Source organism: Triticum dicoccoides, chromosome 7B (genome assembly GCF_002162155.2).
Source record: "Triticum dicoccoides isolate Atlit2015 ecotype Zavitan chromosome 7B, WEW_v2.0, whole genome shotgun sequence".
Lineage (NCBI taxonomy): Eukaryota > Viridiplantae > Streptophyta > Magnoliopsida > Poales > Poaceae > Triticum > Triticum dicoccoides.
In genome coordinates, this window is record NC_041393.1 from 647,894,663 (window position 1) to 647,913,797 (window position 19,135).

Sequence of the window (19,135 nt, forward strand, 5' to 3'; positions counted from 1 at the left end):
TCTGACTCTCTCTCGACCATCTATTTCATTCATACGGAGCCTCTTCAGTCTTCACTCAATCTTTTCAACCGGTGAATTCTCGTCTCATTCGTCATTCTTCATCTCTTTTTCTTTCCGGTGGACTCAATCCTAGTTTTTCGGGTTGATCATATTCTTTTCCTCGAAGTGTTCTCCTTGCTCGTTCGCCTCTCACTAGTTTATCCTTCCGGAGTGTTCAAGACATCTCAGGAGATTCGTCTATGTTCCAATTAATTCGAGGTTGTCACCTCATTCAAATATTTCAATTGTTCCGGTGCATCATCTATCGGTTCAACATCCCTTTACAATGGTGTTTTCTCTTCAGTGGGCCCTAACCCACAGGTCTTTTTCCAGGATCTTACCTGACTCTTCTAATTATTCCGGAGCCATTCCTAATTCTTTTCAAGTCTGACGTAAGAATGGATTTAATCAGTCAGATGCCTTTCCAAGATCGTTTCTTAATCATTTCATTGTTGGCTCAACCTCTTCGCTTTTCATTCTTCTGGAGTACCTCAGTAATTTTGGTGCTGTTTCTCGTCGTCATTTGAAGATCGAAGAAGAGTTTTCCCTCTCAATCTTGTCCGTCCTCTCGAAGATTTGTGGTTCTAGCTTCATATTATCCTCTCGAATTATTCTATTTCTCAGATATTCCTTTTCTTATCCATCCGATGTGAGAAGTTGATTTCTGTTTTTTTTTCACCGGAGGCCATCATTCTAGTTATCATTCTCTATTTATCCCGATGCTTCGTTCAAGTGTTATTTAATCAGCTCATGATCCCTTTATTCTTTTGCATCTAAATCCCCTCTAGCATATTGGTTCTTCTAATTCTTCCCGGTGATTCAGTCTCTTTCATCAGTCATTTCCGAATTCTTACGGTGGTCCCTTAAGATTCCTTTTCCTTTGTCATCAATTTAATCCATTTGTTCTTTCAATCCTACCGGTGGTTCATGAAGACTTTCTCAAGTTTTGCGCCATATTTCCCCTTATTCCTTTTCAAGAAGAATAAGTAATATGCAAAATCCATTGTTTGTCATCAATTTAATTTGATGAAGGATAAGCATAATATAAATCTTATTCTTATTTCATCCAAGTGAGTAATCCCTTTCTTCAGAGTTTGTTCTTGATGAATAAATTCTAATTCCAAGTGTTTCCCATCTTTTCTTTTCCGGAGTTCATTTTCCTCGGCCATTTCGTCGGAACCTCCATCCAAATCATCGCAAGGCTCATCTTATTCTTCATTCTATCTCATTATTCTTTTGTTACCGGAGTTCTACATGGTGGTTCTTCATGATTTAATCTTTTCTTCAAGAGTTCATCAAGAGTCTTGTTGGTGGAGTTCAAGTATCTTTTCTTCTCGCGTCTCGAAGCGCAAATAATTCTTCATTTTCTTCTGAAGTGGAGTTTTGCATTTCTTCGTTCTTCTCAGATATTCAACTCCATTCAACCTTTCCTGCTAAGTTCTTTTCATTCAATTCTTTCGGAGGCATTGCTTTGTTCATCTCGTCAAGTGCCATCTCTTTGGGTGAAGCTCATGTTCTATTCTTTCCTTGTTCAACCGGAGTGCTGCCTAAATCCTTTTAGTCTTATTCGTTTCTTATCTCGTTCTAACCGGAGTGCTTTCATAGTCTATATGATTCAGTGAGCTTTTGATTCTCGTCATTCCTCTCTTCTTCTCGAGTGCTCTTGATTCTATGCTTCTTCTTTTGAGTTCTTGTTTCACCCATCTCTTTTCCCTTCCGTCTCGGTCCTAAGATCTCGGGACGAGATTTCTTGTTAGTGGAGGAGTGTTGTAACGCCCCGGATTCGATGCGCTAGGTGTCTGCCCGTTATTCTCCTTCGTTGCCATGTATTTTGCTTGGGTGTTGCATTTTATCATGTCATCATGTGCATTTCTTTTTGCATACGTGTTCGTCTCATGCATCCGAGCCTTTTCCCCGTTGTCCGTTTTGCAATCCGGCACTCCTATGCCCTCCGGCGTTCCCCTTTTCTCTCTTGTTGTGAGTGGGTGTTAAACTTTCTCAGAATGGCCCGAGGTTTGCCAAGCGGCCTTGGTATAGCACCGGTAGACCGACAGTCAAGTTTCGTGCCATTTGGAGTTCGCTTGGTACTTCAACGGTTAACCGGGTAACCGTAAAGCCCCTCTCTCTTTGCAGCCCAACACCCCTTCCAAAGTGGCCCAAAACCCATCTAACTCCTCTCCATGCTCTCGGTCGTTCGATCACGATCATGTGTGTGAAAACCGCTCCTCATTTGGACTCTCCTAGCTCCCTCTACCTATAAATATGTGTCCCTCCCCGTCCAAATCGCAGATGAAACCCTAGCCTCCTTCTTCCTCCAGCAAGGCCCAACGTTGGTTTTACCATTTGCCTCACCACCACCTATCCCTTTCCCTTGGGTCGGCCAACCTGAGGGTCATCTTTATTTTTAGCCCCCCCCCCCCGGGCCAGTGCTTGTCTAAGTGTTGGTCCGAACCAAGCGATGTCCGGCGCCCCCTGGGCAACCAGGGTCTATGCCAACCCGACGTCTGGCTCATCCGGTGTGCCCTCAGAACGAGATATGTGCAGCTCCTATCGGGATTTGTCGGCACAACGGGAGGCTTTGCTGGTCTTGTTTTACCATTGTCGAAATGTCTTGTAAACCGGGATTCCGAGTCTGATCGGGTCTTCCTGGGAGAAGGTCTATTCCTTCGTTGATCGCGAGAGCTTGTCATGGGCTAAGTTGGGACACCCCTGCAGGGTATAATCTTTCGAAAGCCGTGCCTGCGGTTATAGGCAGATGGGAATTTGTTAATGTCCGGTTGTAGATAACTTGACACTAGATCCGAATTAAAACGCATCAACCGTGTGTGTAGCCGTGATGGTCTCTTTTCGGTGGAGTCCGGGAAGTGAACACGGTTTCTGTGTTATGTTTGACGTAAGTAGGAGTTCAGGATCACTTCTTGATCATTACTAGTTGACGACCGTTCTGCTTGCTCTCTTCTCGCTCTTATTTGCGTATGTTAGCCACCATATCATGCTTAGTCGCTGCTGCAGCCTCACCACTTTACCCCATTCCTTTCTCTTTAACCTTTGCTAGTCTTGATACCCATGGTAATGGGATTGCTGAGTCCTTGTGGCTCACAGATTACTACAACAACAGTTGCAGGTACAAGTTCATGCGATGATCATGACGCGAGAGCGATGTTAGCTTGCGTTGAGTTCTTTTTCTGCTTCCTCTTCGATCAGGGGATAGGTTCCAGGTCAGCAGCCTGGGCTAGCAGGGTGGATGTCGTTTGAGTTTCTGTTTGTGATCATCCATAGTCGGATGTTGCTCTTATGTATTGTGATGTTGTATTCGTGTGGCATTGTATGCCTTATGTATGTATCCCCATCTATTATGTAATGTTGATGTAATGATATCCACCTTGCAAAAGTGTTTCAATATGCGGGTCTATCCTTGGTGGGACCTTCGAGTTCCTTTTGGATAGGGTCGCATATTGGACTTGATACTACAGAGAGATCCATGCATATTTTGAGATACTTCAGTAAGGGTGTTTTAAACATGTGGTTATTGTCTATCCATTCATGCCCTTTGTTGCAATTATGGAGTAGTCTAGCATGTCATTTGAGTGCTCTACTTTTGCTTCAAATGTTTCCTGGCAGATTGTTTACATGTTATTCAATTTGGCCAAGCTTGCTATAGTTGATCCTTGCATGCTATGGACTTGTTCTTGACTTGGTTTGTTTCACAAACATGTCTTCTTCATGATGCTATGCTTATCTTGTCATGAAATGACTTGTGGTGAGTGAATCGAGCTTGTTAAGTAGTGTTCATGATGTTGCTGTTTTGCTAGGCTGAATCTGTTATTTCGTGATGCTAGATAAACATGTTGCTACTAATCATTCTATGCATAATCTGGAGATGTTCTATAAACATGTTTTGATCTACATATCATGCTATATCCATACATGCCCCTGGTAGCATTTATAGCTTGCTGTACCTTGTTCATATCTTGCTTCAAAGTTGCTTCATAATGTTGCTGTCAGCCTGTTAACATTAAGTTCAGTTGTTTCTATGTGTTTTCCTAGTGATCCATGCACCCTATGGACTTGCTCTTGCATTATTAGCTTCACAAACATGCCTTCTTACTGTTGGTTGCCTTGCCATGCCATGTATTGCTCTGTAGTGAGTTGCACAAGCTCATTTACATGCCTTCATAATTCTGTTTCTGCCATGTGTGAATCTGTATAATAACTTGCTATGTTTACTTGGGTGCCATCATATTTTCTGATCCTTTTTGGCTTATGGTCAGTAAGGGACACTTGATCTATGCTTTGAGTAGAATCATGCCATGCCTTTGTTTGCCTTTATAAGTTCCTTTAACATGCTGTTTGATAGCTCTGAACATTGCATCGTGATGTTATTTTCTGCAAAGTCTAAATTGTTATAACTTGCAATCTTACCATGTGTGTTTGAGCATGTTCTAGGGATTTCTGGAGATAGTTCAGTGTTCATGTTTTGTTATGCTTTACCTGTACATCATGCCCATGTCTTTTGTTATTATGTTGAGATGTTGTAGCATGTTGTTTTGATGCTTGCAATATGCCTAGTCGCTGTTTTGGACAGCTTGTCCTTTAAACTGGTATAGAGTGTGTGTGTGTTGAACCGTTGCTCCGTTTTGGGTGTGCTCTATATGAAACATGCTTGATATTGCATGTAGCTTCATATTATCATGTTGAATCCTTGTTTTGAGGTGTTTGCTTGATGTTTGAGTGCATTTTGCACCAATGCCATGTTTAACTTGTTTTGCTCATATCTTCTCGGCCGTAGCTCCGAACTAAATGAATTTTATATGTAACTTGACTAGAATCTCGTGTAGATCATCTTTGTGCATCTTAACTTACTGTTTAACAACTTGAACATAAGGTTTATTCAGATCTGGACCAATTTCGAAATATGCATATGAGGACTTACCGGAATTGTTATATGTTGTTCCCGGCCTCATTTAAACTTGCCTTGATGTGTTGCTCTTGTTTGCATCATCTCTTGCCATGAGTAGCTTCATGTAGTCTTGGCATGCATCATGCTTGTTGTGCATCATGTCTTGTTCATGTGTGGTGTGTTTACCATGTTGTGTGCTTCTTTTTGATAGTTCCTGTTTCGTTGCGATCGTGAGGATTCGTTCGTCTACGGTTGGTTCGGCTTCATCCGTTCGTCTTCTTCATGGACTCGTTCTTCTTCCTAGCGGGATTTCAGGCAAGATGACCGCTACCCTGGATCTCACTACTATCATTTCTATGCTAGTTGCTTCGTTCTATCGCTATGCTGCGTTACCTATCTTTTGCTTATCAAGCCATCCCATAATTGCCATGAACCTCTAACCTTTGACACCTTTCCTATGCAAACCGTTGTTTGGCTATGTTACCGCTTTGCTCAGCCCCTCTTATAGCGTTTCTAGTTGCAGGTGAAGTTGAAGATTGCTCCATGGTGAACATGATTTTGGTTGGGATATCACAATATCTCTTATATTATTAATGCATCTATATATTTGGTAAAGGGTGGAAGACTCGGCCTTTTGCCTGGTGTTTTGTTCCACTCTTGCCGCCCTAGTTTTCGTCATACCGGTGTTATGTTCCCGGATTTTGCGTTCCTTACGCGGTCGGGTGATTTATGGGACCCCCTTGACAGTTCGCTTTGAATAAAACTCCTCCAGCAAGGCCCAACCTTGGTTTTACCATTTGCCTCACCACCACCTATCCGTTTCCCTTGGGTCGGCCAACCCGAGGGTCATCTTTATTTTTAGGCCCCCCGGGCCAGTGCTTGTCTAAGTGTTGGTCCGAACCGAGCGATGTCCGGTGCCTCCTGGGCAACCAGGGTCTATGCCAACCCGACGTCTGGCTCATCCGGTGTGCCCTCAGAACGAGATATGTGCAGCTCCTATCGGGATTTGTCGGCACAACGGGAGGCTTTGCTGGTCTTGTTTTACCATTGTCGAAATGTCTTGTAAACCGGGATTCCGAGTCTGATCGGGTCTTCCTGGGAGAAGGTCTATTCCTTCGTTGATCGGGAGAGCTTGTCATGGGCTAAGTTGGGACACCCCTGCAGGGTATAATCTTTCGAAAGCCGTGCCTGCGGTTATAGGCAGATGGGAATTTGTTAATGTCCGATTGTAGATAACTTGACACTAGATCCGAATTAAAACGCATCAACCGTGTGTGTAGCCGTGATGGTCTCTTTTCGGTGGAGTCCGGGAAGTGAACACGGTTTCTGTGTTATGTTTGACGTAAGTAGGAGTTCAGGATCACTTCTTGATCATTACTAGTTGACGACCGTTCCTCTTGCTCTCTTCTCGCTCTTATTTGCGTATGTTAGCCACCATATCATGCTTAGTCACTGCTGCAGCCTCACCACTTTACCCCCTTCCTTTTCCTTTAAGCTTTGCTAGTCTTGATACCCATGGTAATGGGATTGCTGAGCCCTCGTGGCTCACAGATTACTACAACAACAGTTGCAGGTACAGGTTATGCGATGATCATGACGCGAGAGCGATGCTTGCTTGCGTTGAGTTCTTCTTCCGCTTCTTCGATCAGGGGATAGGTTCCAGGTCGGCAGCCTGGGCGAGCAGGGTGGATGTCGTTTGAGTTTCTGTTTGTGATTCATCCGTAGTCGGATGATGCTCTTATGTAATGTGATGTTGTATTCGTGTGGCATTGTATGCCTTATGTATGTATCCCCATCTATTATGTAATGTTGATGTAATGATATCCACCTTGCAAAAGAGTTTCAATATGCGGGTCTATCCTTGGTGGGACCTTCGAGTTCCTTTTGGATAGGGTCGCATATTGGGCGTGACATTCCGCCCATGAACCTATGCATAGGGCTTGGCACACGTTTTCATCTTGACTCTCCGGTAGAAACTTTGGGGCACTCTTTGAAGTACTTTGTGTTGGTTGAATAGATGAATCTGAGATTGTGTGATGCTTATTGTATAATCATGCCCACGGATACTTGAGGTGACAATGGGGTATCTAGGTGACATTAGGGTTTTGGTTGATTTGTGTCTTCAGGTGTTATTCTAGTATGAACTCTATGATAGATTGAGCGGAAAGAATAGCTTCATGTTATTTTACTACAAACTCTTGAATAGATAAAACAGAAAGGATAACTTTGAGGTGGTTTCGTACCCTACCATAATCTCTTCGTTTGTTCTCCGCTATTAGTGGCTTTGGAATGACTCTTTGTTGCATGTTGAGGGATTGTTATATGATCTATCTATGTTATTATTGTTAAGAGAACTTGCACTAGTGAAAGTATGAACCTTAGGCCTTGTTTCCTATCATTGCAATACCGTTTACGCTCACGTTTATCATTAGTTACCTTGCTGTTTTTATAAGCTCAGATTACAAAAACCTTTATCTACCATCCATATCGCACTTGTATCACCATATCTTCTCTGAACTAGTGCACCTATACAATTTACCAATGTATTGGGTGTGTTGGGGACACAAGAGACTCTTTGTTATTTGGTTGCAGGGTTGTTTGAGAGAGACCATCTTCATCCTACGCCTCCCACGGATTGATAAACCTTAGGTCATCCACTTCAGGGAAATTTGCTACTGTCCTACAAACCTGTGCACTTGCAGGCCCAACAACGTCTACAAGAAGAAGGTTGCATAGTAGACATCAGTGGGGGGCGCGCCTACCACCTAGGCGCGCCCTCCTCCCTCGTGGCCTCCTCATTTCTTTCTTGACGTCCACTCCAAGTCTCATGGATTGCGTTTTTTCTAAAAATAACTCCCCCGAAGGTTTCATTCCGCTTGGACTCTGTTTGATATTCCTTTTCTGCGAAACACTGAAATAGGCAAAAAACAACAATTTGGACTGGGCCTCTGGTTAATAGGGTTGTCCCAAAAATAATATAAAAATGTATCATAAAGCCCATAAACATCCAAAACAGATAATATAATAGTATGGAACAATAAAAAAATATCGATACGTTGGAGACGTATCAGATCGCTACTCAGAGACCGTCAAAGTCATGTCTTTAGTTTATCTTAGAACTGAAATAATAGTTATTTTGCTTCGGAGTTATGTAAAGCATTATCCTATGGGTTGTGTGATGGATATTCTTATAAATTTTAAACAATAGTTGTTCGAATTATTATAAGAATATATTTTTTGATTAAACCTCTATTTTTGTGATGGTTTATTCATGACGAATCTTGAAGTCTATGATCTATAACTTTAAAGTTAAACGTCTTGAGAAGACTAATGAAACCACTTGTGTATGACACTACTTGGTTGTATCAGATAATTACTTGAGAAAACATAAGGATTTACTTGAGAAAACATAAGGACTAAAAGATTTGAAATAGTTCCAAGAAATTTAGGATGAAGATATAATATCATTATGACAAAACATAAAATAATTCTTCTTCCATGAAGAAATATATCTAAGTCATAAGTTTAGCATGCAATTTAATTATTACCGATCTGCTTTTCTGAAATTTTGGGGATTTATACATGAAACAACATTATGTTCCCTAAACTGCTAAACAGATGCACCATCTAAAGAGTCTGATAAAACTATATAAAGTTATTGAATATTTCAGAACATTGTGTGATTGTAGGTTCTATATTTCCCATATCATTAAAAGCATCCAGAGAGGGACACATCAAGAAATTTCCAACGTTAATCTTATCTAGGACGAATCTGTACCAAGTGGTGATGCCCACATAAAAACAGCAAAGAAGAACAATGGTAGATTGCTTACGGATAGATCTATTATGAGCATTGCAAATCCTATTCCAAGCATCTTTTAAATTCTCCCCTCCCCTTTGTTTAAAGTTAAGAACCTCGTTCTCGGGGGTATACGCAATAGAGGAAGAACTATCCATAACGACAAAAAGTGGTCAACAAGATTGCACTCAAAAATAGATCTGGCAAGAAAACAGCGAACGAAAAAGAGGGCGAATAAAACGACAAATTTTTGTGAAGTGGGGGAGAGAAAAATGAGAGGAAAATGGAAAATAATGTAAATTTCAAGGAGACGAGATTTGTGATTAGGAACCTGGTTGATGTCGATGATGTCTCCCCTGCAACAGCGCCAAAAATTCCTTTTGATGTTTGCTTGAACTACGTCGGTATTTCCCCAAAGAGGAAGGGATGATGCATCACAGCAATGGTAGGTATTTCCCTTAGTGATAAGACCAAGGTTATAGAACCAGTAGGAGAACCACACAACACAATATAAACATCTCCTGCACACAAATAACAAATACTCGCAACCCGACATGTTAAAGGGGTTGTCAATCTTTTCGGGAAACGGCGCCAGAAATTGGCACGGAGACGGGATAAAGTTGTAATAGAATGGATAAATAGATCGCAATTAAAATAAAGGGCAGCAAGGTATTTTTATATTTTTGGATTAATAGAACTGAAAATAAAAGCAAATAAAATAGATCACGAAGGCAAATATATTAAGGAAGAGACCTGGGGGCCGTAGGTTTCACTAGTGGCTTCTCTCGAGAAAAATAGCAAAACGGTGGGAAAATAGTTACTGTTGGGCAATTGATAGAACTTCAAATAATCATGACGGTATCCAGGCAATGATCATTATATAGGCATCACGTCTGAGATTAGTAGACCGACTCCTGCCTGCATCTACTACTATTAGTCCACACATCGACTTCTATCCAGCATGCATCTAGTGTATTAAGTTCATGGAAAAATGGAGTAATGCAATAAGAACGATGACATAATGTAGACAAGATCTATTTATGTAGAAATAGACCACATCTTGTTAACCTTAATAGCAACGATACATACGTGTCATTTCCCCTTCTGTCACTCGGATCAAGCGCCGTAAGATCGAACCCATCATAGAGCACCTCTTGCCATTGCAAGATAAATAGATAAAGTTAGCCAAACAAAACCCAAATATCAGAGAAGAAATATGAGGCTATAATCAATCATGCATATAAGAGATCAAAGAAGACACAAATAACTTCCATGGATAAAAACATAGATCTGATCATAAACTCAAAGTTCATTGGATCTCAACAAACACACCGCAAAAAGACTTACATCTATGGATCTCCAAGAGATCATTGTATTGAGAATCAAGAGAGAGAGAGAGAGAGGAAGACATCTAGCTACTAACTACGGACCCGTAGGTTTACAAAGAACTACTCACGCATCATCGGAGAGGCACCAATGGACATGATGAACCCCTCCGCGATGGTGTCTAGATTGGATCTGGTGTTTCTAGAACTTGTGGCGGCTGGAAATGATTTTTGTCGACTCCCCTAGGGTTTCTGGAATATTTGGGTACTTATAGAGAAAAGAGGCGGTGCGGGAGGCCACCGAGGTGGGCATAACCCAGGTGCGCCCTGGTGGGTTTTGCCTCCTCGGGGCACCTCTCTGGTACTTCTTTGGCCCATCTTGCGTCTTCTGGTAAAAAAATCCACAAAAAGTTACACTGCGTTTGGACTCCATTTCTATTGATTTCATGTGATGTAAAAACCAAGCAGAAACAACGGCTGGCACTGGGCACTATGTCAATAGGTTAGTACCAAAAAATGATATAAAATGATTGTAAAACATCCAAGAATGATAATATAACAACATGGAACAATCAAAAATTATAGATACGTCGGAGGCGTATCAATTCCGTCCATGACCGATGGTGGAGGGCAGAGGGGTTGCCGGTGGTGGCGGCGCCATGGTTCCTGTTGGTGTCAAAACCGGCGGATCTCAGGTAGGGGGTCCCGAACTGTGCGTCTAGGCGGATGGTAACAGGAGACAAGGGACACGATGTTTTACCCAGGTTCGGGCCCTCTTAATGGAGGTAAAACCCTATGTCCTGCTTGATTAATATTGATGATGTGTGTTACAAGAGTAGATCTACCACGATATCAAGGAGGCTAAACCCTAGAAGCTAGCCTATGGTATGATTGTTGTTCGTCCTACGGACTAAAGCCATCCGGTTTATATAGACACCGGAGAGGGCTAGGGTTACACAGAGTCGGTTACAATGGTAGGAGATCTACATATCCGCATCGCCAAGCTTGCCTTCCACGCCAAGGAAAGTCCCATCCAGACACGGGACGAAGTCTTCAATCTTGTATCTTCATAGTCTTGGAATCCGGCTGATGATGATAGTTCGGCTATCCGGACACCTTCTAGTCCAGGACTCCCTCAGTAGCCCCTGAACCAGGCTTCAATGACGACGAGTCCGGCACGCATATTGTCTTCGGCATTGCGAGGCGGGTTCCTCCTCCGAATAATTTATAGAAGATTGTGAACACCAGGATAGTGTCCGGCTCTGCAAAATAATTTCCACATACCACCGTAAAGAGAATAATATTTACACAAGTTCAATCTGCTGACGTATTTCGTGGCATGACGTCACACCACTACCAAGCCTTTACTCGAATTGTTTTTATTGTACCACCTCCGCGTGTTTAGCGAAGCGGTTTTCTTGGCACGTCTTGTCGAAGCAGAGATCGTGTTCCCCTTATTCCGGGATTCCCATCAATACGGCTGTGGGTAACCCAACCGCTCCATTGATTGCGGCGCTTGGGAGATAAGCGAGTTTTATCAGGCCGGTGGGGACACATGTTTTTGTCCGCCCATATAAGGGGATAAAGACCCAACCCTTTTACCTGCGCCTTCTTCCTCCTTGGCTTATCCATCTCTGCGAACTCGAGCTCCAGCACCCAAGTCCACACATCTCACCTCAACCTTCTCCAACTATGTCCGGAGCGGGAGGCACGTGGATGGCCTCCTCCGTTACGGAGGGGTACATCCAGAAGCTGCGCAGCGCCGGATATTTGTCCAGCAACATCGCGCATTGGCTCCCCGACGAGGGAGAGATCATCCCCACCCCCAGGCCCCATGAGAGGGTAGTATTTCTTACCCATTTCCTCCGCGGAATGGGCTTCCCACTCCATCCCTTTGTCCGGGGGCTCATGTTCTACTACGGCCTGGATTTCCACGATCTGGCCCCGAATTTCATCCTCAACATCTCGGCGTTTATCGTCGTGTGCGAGGCCTTCCTCTGCATCCAGCCCCACTTCAGCTTGTGGCTCAAGACCTTCAGTGTCAAGCCGAAGGTTGTGAAGGGCAGCCAAGCGGAGTGCGGAGGCGCCATGGTGGGCAGGATGTCCAACGTTACTTGGCTTGAGGGCACTTTTGTGGAAACCATCAAGGGGTGGCAATCGGGGTGGTTCTACATCACCGAGCCACGTGACCCTTAATGGGCAGCGGCCCCCGAATTCAGATCTGGCATCCCCACACGGTTCACCTCCTGGAGAGAGAGTGGCCAGACCTGGGGTGATTCGGAGGAGCTGACCGGACTCCAAGCCTGCGTCCAAAAGCTGGTGGACAAGAAGCTCAAGCTTGTCAACGTGGTCCAGGTCATGCTCATCCGCTGGATCCTCCCGTGCCAACGACGGGGCTTCAACATGTGGGAGTTCGATCCGGCGCAGCACCAAACTTTGAGCGGGCTCTTCGACACTACGTACGAAGATGTCTGAAAGGTGCTGCTCAAGGGCGCCGAGGCTCCCGCATCCGCTACCGAAGATCGCGGATTCAGCTCGCAACATCCGGCTGACGAGGTAAGCGATATTTTCCTTTACGGGACGCTTGTTTTCCATAGTTTGACTCTATGCGGGATCTAAACTCCCTTTCCCTTAACAGGACTGGCTGGCGAAGGCCGAGCAGACTATCTGTCCGGCCCCATTCCCAGAGGACCCAGCGGACGCCCGCCTAACGGGGTTGCTGGCTCCGGCACCCCACGTGGTGCCGGAGAAGAAGGCCAAGAAGAAGGCCACGGGGACTCGGAAGAGTTCCCGTTTTTAGGTGCTATCGGATGACGACTCCGAGGCCGACTCCTCTCACCAAGGTGAGGAGGAGAAGAAGAAAGCCTCTCCCCCAGTGGGGGGAGGGAAGAAAAGGAAGGCCTCCCCAACGAGGGAGGCCGAAGGGCCCAAGAAGGGAAAAACTCTTCCCCCGGACTGCTCTGCCAACGCCAGTGACGACGACGAGGACTGGCCTCCAAGGGCCAAGCCCCTGGCGAGATCGTGAGTATCCAGACTCCCGAATAACTTCATGGTTTTCTTTTTTTCCACACAATGTCTTTCTAATGCCGCATATAACCCTGCAGTCCGACCAAGGACGATCTTCCCGCTTCATCGAGCGGGTCCTTAGGTGCGTCGCATATGGATTCTCTTCCGACCGCCTCGACCCCCCGTGACACGAACGATGCCGAGGTGGGATCCTGGGAAGGGACCCGCCAGGAGGAAGAGGCCCCGGAGGTGTCGCAGGACAACCTCCTGGACTTTGCGCCGGACTCGGCTCCGGATCCCATAGTGGCTCAGGAGTCCGGCGGGCGGCCCCTTCGTAAGAAGGGCAAGACCAGGACGCCGGCAGCCTCCGTCCAACCGGAGGCGCCGGATAGCTTGCTGGAGGCGCTCAATGGAGCCTCCATCAAAGAGGAACACTGCACTGTTATGAGTACGGTGATTCAGAAGGTGCAGCTCGCCAAGAGCGGGCTGACCGAAACCTGCAGCAGCCTTCTAACAGGCTTTGAGGTAAGAATTTTGATATATGTAAAATAGTACCGCATAGACATTAGCCCCTGATGCTCGGTTTGGTGTTCGGAAAGAAAAGCCGGACTGAGGATCTAAAAAGATATACGCAAGAGTCATAAAAAATATGTCAATATGGGATTGCAGGCTGTGTTGCTGACCTCCGCCGCACTGACTGCGGAGGTTAATACTTTGAAGGAAAGCCTCGAGCGGTCAGAGAACGAGCTCGGCCGTGCCAAGAAGCAGCTCGAGGACAAGGAAGGTGAGTAACACCTTATTAAAATTGTACCTTACAAAAAAGGATTTTGGTTGCAAAAATAATGACAAGGATAACGTGGGTATTGCGGGGGCCACTAACGAGGTGGCGACCCTGAAAGAGGCGGTGGCCGCGGCCGAACGCAATGCGTCCACGGAGCGCACCGAGCGAGAGAAGCAGGAGGCGCGGGTGGCGGAGGTACAACAAGAGCTCCAGGATCTCATGAAAAAACATGAGAGCCTGGAGCGTGACTCAAAGACTCGAGAGTCTGAGCTTGCAACGGCTCTTGAGAGTGCCAAAGCCGCTAAGGCCGAAGCCTACAAGGCCCTCCAATAAATCGAGGCGTTGAAGAAAATAGCAACGGGTAAGGCATTTTTCATGCAAAGTAAGCATGTGAGTGTTAATTACCTGTTGCTTACCCGAATTCGGAGCTCTCCAGGAGCGTTCGCAGATCTTCCTCACAGCGTGTCCGATGCTGCCGCGTTCTACCGGTCCGAGGAGGGGAGCTCGACGGAGAAGGTCTTCTGGTCTCAGTATGCTGAGGCCGGACATCCGGTGCCCCTTAGCGACCAGCTGAAGCAGCTGGTCGAGCTCCACAAGGCGGCCGAACAGGCCATGAAGGGCCTCATAGTTCGGCTATGGCCTAAGGAGGCCATGCCTGGGAGCTACTTCGTCCTAGTGCGGTGGCTCGTGGATGCGTGCCCGTCGGTTGAAGTCATCAAGCACTCCGCCTGTATTGAAGGTGCCCGTTGGGCCCTTGCCCGCGCAAAGGTGCACTGGGGCAAGATGGATGCCCAGAAGCTCGTGACGGACCCGCCACCGCAGGGCAAGGAGCATCGCACGCCCGATATGTATTATAAGAGTGTGCTGAAGGGCACCCGCACTATTGTGGGTGAGTGCTCCAAAGATGTAATATTTCAGTAGACTCGCATTTTGTTATCCTGTGCGCTAAAAACTTAGTTCATAGGCACTAAGCAATGCTTGTTAATTTAAAATATTACCTTCTGTGCGGCTGTTTATCAAATCTGAGAGATGGCAAGTCATCGGCTTCAGCCCCCATGCCACGAGTGCTGGGGTGTTCGGGATAAACTTGAGCACTCTTGTTCCCATTTTTGGGTCCATCTAGGGAGGCGCTCAACACAGCGAATAAGGCAACCGGACTTATAATGCTTGAACACTCTCACTTAGCCTATAATTTTAAATTTTGGCGAAGCCCCTAGTCTTCGGAAGGCCGAATTTGGGGCGCTATCCACGCCTGGGCCGGACAAAAGCCGCCTCCTCGCTCTAAGCGGCATAAGTCTTTAGGGACTCGCAAAAAACCTCTCAAACAGCGACCAGCTCTCGCCTCATCATGACGGTCAGTTTTAGCTTTCTCCACTGAGGCACTCGCCCAGCTCAACCGGGGCGCAATCGCAGTGGTTCTCCCAGTGCTACCTTAGCCGATACAACAGAACGTAAGGTACCAAAACATGGGAGCCGGGCAAACCCAACTATTGACCCAAGACATGATTCGGAGCCGATGCATATAATGTTATAAGTTCGGGGTGCCGCACTTGTGAAAGTGTTCGGACTTATCACACCATGATGTGGGAAACATAAGCCCCTAGTGTATTTAGCCGTACCAAAACGTACGGATGCGACATGTCACAAATGAACATATGTATAAGAGAGAAATGCAATTGGAAGCAAAAAGGTGCTGCATTACTTATTCAAGAAAAACTGCTGTAAGTGCAGAACGATACAAATGGTGCGATAAGCAAGGGATGGGACTGTTAAACATGTCCCCCTCTAGGGGTAGGCTGCGGAATGGTGCATAAAACAGATTTAATGCTCGTAATGGAGACCACCTAGATATTCGTTGTAGCCTTTATCCTTCCCTGGCTGTTGCATCGTGAGTTCGGCAGGTCTGCTGCCGGATAGGGCCTCTGACGAACGGAGTCCTGTGGGTAAAAATATAAAGAAAAGAAAAAAAAGAACGACACACTTGAGAGCCCCTGGTGTGGTTTAGCTGTATTCTGGGCCTATCATGGTCATGCCCCTCTCCCCATGCCCATGGTATCTTCAGAGCGTAATGGTGTACGCGAAGGACCTGTCTTGACGTTTTGCAGGGGCTGGGGTTGGGGCCGCACTGCTACGCGTGCTCGGAACGTGCCAGGTGGTCTTGTTGTATGTTACGTCGGGCGCGTTTAGCCGTGTTTGGTCGCTTAACGCCGGACTCGAGAATTGCCTTAAGAGGCTGCACTGTACTTCTGCCGTGAGAGCCGCTGTATGTTCCTCGGTTCAGAGAGAGCGTTCAGTATTTTCGTTGACCGTGATGACTCCTCGAGGGCCTGGCATTTTGAGCCTGAGGTATGCGTAGTGTGGCACCGCTTTGAACTTTGCGAACGCGGTACGTCCGAGCAGAGCATGATAGCCGCTGCGGAACGGATCTATGTCGAAGATTAACTCCTCGCTTCGGAAGTTATCCAGGGATCCGAAGACCACTTCCAGTGTAACTGAGCCTGTACAATTGGCTTCTACACCTGGTATGACGCCTTTAAAGGTCGTCTTGGTAGGTTTAATCCTTGAGGGGTCTATGCCCATTTTGCGCACTGTGTCCTGATAAAGCAGGTTCAGGCTGCTGCCGCCGTCCATCAGGACTCTGGTGAGGTGAAATCCATCGATGATTAGGTCTAGAACCAATGCGACGAATCCGCCATGGCGGATGCTGGTGGGTTGGTCCCTTCGGTCAAAAGTGATTGGGCAGGAGGACCATGGATTGAACTTCGGGGCAACTGGCTCCATCGCGTATACATCCCTGAGTGCACGCTTCCGCTCCCTTTTTGGTATGTGCGTTGCGTATATCATGTTCACCGTCCGCACCTGTGGGGGGAAACCCTTCTGTCCTCTATTGTTCGGCGGTCAGGTCTCTTCCTCGTCATCGCTATGCAGCCCCTTGTCATTGTTTTTGGCAATTAACTTGCCTGCCTGCTTGAATACCCAACAGTCCCTGTTGGTGTGGTCGGCTGACTTTTCGGGGGTGCCGTGTATCTGGCACGAGTGGTCGAGTATTCGGTCCAAATTGGACAAACCCGGAGTAGTTCTTTTGAATGGCTTTTTCCACTGACCGGGTTTAGAGCCTCGGAATCCGGCATTGACTGCCGTATCTTCACTGTTATCACCGTTAATGCGGCGTTTGTTTCTGTTGGGACACGACCTGCCATTACGGTCCTTGAAATCCGGACTGCCAGAGTTTTTGCTGAGGTTATTGCTGCGTGCTAGCCAGCTGTCCTCACCCACGCAGAAGCGGGTCATGAGTGATGTGAGGGCTGCCATGGATTTCGGCTTTTCCTGTCCCAGGTGCCGGGCAAGCCACTCGTCGCGGATGTTGTGTTTGAAGGCTGCGAGGGCCTCCGCATCCGGACAGTCAACGATTTGGTTTTTCTTGGTTAAGAACCGTGTCCAGAATTGTCTGGCCGATTCGTCTGGCTGCTGAATTATGTGGCTTAGGTCATCGGCGTCTGGTGGCCGCACATACGTGCCTTGGAAGTTATCGAGGAATGCGGCTTCCAGGTCTTCCCAACTCCTGATTGACTATGCTGGCAAGCTGTTAAGCCAATGCCGGGCTGGTCCTTTAAGTTTGAGTGGGAGATATTTGATGGCGTGAAGATCATCACCGCGGGCCATGTGGATGTGAAGGAGATAGTCTTCGATCCAAACCGCGGGGTCTGTTGTGCCATCGTAGGATTCAATGTTCACGGGTTTAAAACCTTCGGGGATTTGATGATCCATTACTTCATCTGTGAAGCATAGTGGGTGTGCAGCGCCTCTGTACTGTGCGATATCACGACGGAGCTCAAAAGAGCTTTGCCTATTTTGTTCGGCCCGGCCGGACTTACTGTGTACGACGCGACGGTTGTCGTCACGTATCATGGGGCGCGCACGCGATCCATAGATCGATCTTGATTGTCTTGCCTTATCCTCCAATATACCTCGCAAGTCCGGAGTGTTCCCCTGTGGCCTTGTGCTTTTCGAGCGATGCCAGGGTACGGTTCTAGTGAAGGGCCTAGGGGCCTCACTATCGCGACCACGGGGTGGCCGGTCAGCCGTATTGTCTGCTGGTAATGCAGGTTCATACGCCTCCTCCTCTAATCGGGGGAGCAGCTTGCGTTTAGGGTAACTTTTGGAGGGGCATTCGAGCTGATGCTCTTCGGCCGCGAGGACTTCTGTCCATCTGTCGGCTAGCAGATCTTGATCAGCTCTAAGTTGTTGCTGCTTTTTCTTGAGGCTGTTTGCCGTGGCCATAAGCCTGCGTTTAAAGCGCTCTTGTTCGACGGGATCCTCAGGCACGACGAATTCGTCATCGTCGAGGCTTGCCTCGTCTCCGGAGGGAGGCATATAATCCTCTACCTCTTCTTCTGCCGCTCTCTCATGAGGGCTGGCGTCTCCGTCCTCCTGCGCTGAATCTTGCTGGAGTGGGTTGTCTTTGGCGTTGTCCGGTGTGTTATTATCTTCGGTGCCAGAATCTTCATTCTTGCTGTGGCGGGATTTAGAGCGGTGCCGCTAACGCCGGTGCTTGGGTTGTTTCTTGGAGGGGTCATCCTCCGATGTTGCTTCGCCATTCCCATCCTTTGGGATATCCACCATGTATATGTCATATGATGAGGTGGCTTTCCAGTGCCCGGTAGGTGCTGGTTCTTGGTCGTCTCCAGCATCGTCGTCCATACCGTCGATGTCTTCGGAGTCGTAGTCTAGCATGTCGGTTAGATCGTCGACAGTGGCTACTAAATGGGTGGTGGGTGGGCTTTGAATTTCCTTGTCGTCCGCATCCCAACCATCCTGACCGCAGTCCGGCCAGGGCTCTCCTGATAACGAGAGATACTTTAGCGAACTCAAGATATCGCCGAAAGGTGAGTGTTGAAAGATGTCCGCTGCGGTGAACTCCATGACCGGCGCCCAATTGGATTCGATCGGAGGGGGTGCGGGAGGTTCGGAGTTCGTCAAGGAGTCCGGCACCTCGGAGTCACAAGCTTCATGAGGGACAAGGTCAGTGTTCGGCTCTATCGCCGTAGAGGTTGCAGCACCCGAGGCAGTGTCTAGCCATTCGTCCTTGATCTGCGCAGCCGGCTCCGATTTGAAGATCGGAGCAGGCTCGAGTGCGGCCTCCAGGGTACTATCCGGCTGCAGAGCTAAATCATGCCCGTCGTGACAGTGCAGCGCGCTTGGCTGTGGCTCGAATCCATTGAAGATCAAGTCCCCGCGGATGTCAGCCGTGAAGTTCAAACTTCCAAATCTGGCCTGACGGCCAG